Source organism: Pteropus vampyrus, unplaced genomic scaffold (genome assembly GCF_000151845.1).
Source record: "Pteropus vampyrus isolate Shadow unplaced genomic scaffold, Pvam_2.0 Scaffold56, whole genome shotgun sequence".
Classification (NCBI taxonomy): Eukaryota; Metazoa; Chordata; class Mammalia; order Chiroptera; family Pteropodidae; genus Pteropus; species Pteropus vampyrus.
In genome coordinates this window covers 6993703-6995902 of record NW_011888837.1, presented here as the reverse complement: position 1 = coordinate 6995902, position 2200 = coordinate 6993703, and positions in this window count along the sequence as shown.

Below are 2200 nucleotides of genomic sequence, written 5' to 3'. Positions count from 1 at the left end.
GTGGATTTTTTTCAATAAATATAGTTGGCCTTTTGTATCAGTGGAGTCAACTGACTAGGGATTGAAACAATATTTTCACATTTCCAACCACAGTTTCCCAACTGAGTACTGAAATATTTTCCATCTGCTTGGTTGAATCTGCAATAGAAGGACCAACTGTAGTTAAGTTTTCAGAAAATCAAAAGATATATGTGGATTTTTGACTGCATAGGAGTTGGCGCCCCTAACGCCCTTGTTGTTCAAGGGTCAACTGTAGTGTACTTGGAACAGATCCAGGAAGCAAGAGTGAAGGAATGGGGAAAGTGAGCAAGGAAGAGTAAGAAAGTTCATAAATATATACTACTTAGCTCTTGGCCATTATTGGCAACTAGTACTCAATATCCTGCTGGGGACATTCTTAGGAATCTTGTAAAGCATGGAATTGAAAAAACTACAAAGATAGATAGCTCGGCAAAATGGTATAGATGATAGAGGCTTTGTTCATCCCTCTTGTGACCAAATCAAAGCTGTGACAAAAACACAGAGCAAACAGCAAGCAGAGGATTCTGTTCCTGGGATCTAGAGGAACAGAAGCCCTACAGCTAGAAAGAGAAATAAGAAATTACCCCTCAACAGTAGGAGGTAGGAGGGGGTGAGGATGCGAGGCTGCCTGGTCCAGAGTGGCCGAGTGAGACAGAGGTTACGGCAGCCAAACACCTCTTAAGGAGGCCATGTCCACGACTGGACTTTCGTGGTGATGGACCCGCTTGCTCTGAGCACCAGCACCAATCAGCTGCTTGGGGAATACTGGGATCTTACAGTGAAACACTGAGTTGTCTGAGCAACTGGAGGCGAGGCTTTCTCCGGGGCAGAACTGCCAAGGGTATCCATTATTCCTCTGTTGAGCACTCCCCACTCCCAGTATGCAGACACAGAACCGCCATAGCAGATATCATTGAACTGGATAACTGAGGTCTCTCTGCCCAGAAGATTCCCTGAAACTTCTTTTCCTCCAACTTGTGGCCCCACTTAAGCCACATTCAGGTGTGTTCTTAGCAAGTCCGGTGCTCCTTGTTGAGCAGTGCCTAGACTCACACTGAAGGCAGCTGGCTTCAGTTTCTGGTGTGGCCTCTTGAGGCAACTATAAGCATAGCCTCTGTGGATTGCTTGCTGAATCTTAAAGGTGGCCCCGGAAGGGTAGAAGCTTGGGCTAAACTGGGCCTGCAGCTAAATCCCTCTCAGGACTGTGCCACTGGATACCTACTTGACAAGTCAGCACTAATAGGCTGGGAGACTTAGGAGCTTTGCTTAGTACATAGAAACAGATACAGAAAGGCAGCCAAAATGGGAAGACAAAGAAGCAGAAACCATATCACAGAAGAGAAGAGAAATCCAGATATAATGGAGTCAAGTAATCTAACAGATGCAGAGTTCAAAACACTGGTTATAAATAAGCTAATTAAACTTAGGAGAAGTGTGAATGAACTCAGTGAGAACTTTAACAAAGAGATATAAACCATAAAAATGGAAATGGAAATTACAAAAGGGAATCGGTCAGAAACAAAACTCATTATCTGAGGTGAAGAGTATATTAGAGGGAATTAACAGAGTGGATGAAGAGGATTGAACCATAGATATAGAGGATGGGGAAGCCAAGCGAACCCAATCAGAATGTCAAGAAAAAGGAAGCCAAGACTATGATAGTAATTTAAGGAGCTTATGGGACACAATTATGTAAAAACATCCATGTCTTAGGGGTACCTGAAGGAAAAGAGGGAGAACAAGAAGTTGAAGAGTCATTTGAAGAAATCATGATGGAAAAGGTCTCTAACCTGGTGAAGGATATAGACATACAACCCCAGGCAATTCAGAGAGTCTCAAAAATGATGAACCCAAAGAAGCCCACACCAAGAAGACACATCATAATTAAAATGCCAAAGGTTAAATACAAAGAGAGAATCTTAAAAGCAGCAAAAGAAAAGCAGTTAGTTACGTACAAGGGCGCGCCCATGAGATGGGCAGCTGATTTCTCAAAAGGAACTGTGCAAGACAGAAGGGCTTGGCATAAAATATTCAAAGTGATATAAACCCAGGATCTACAACCAAGAATACTTTATCCAGCAAAGCTCTCATTTAGAGTCAAAGGACAGATGAAGAGCTTCTCAGACAAGAATAAGCTAAAGGAATTTATCAACACCAAGTCAGTATTACAGGAAATGTT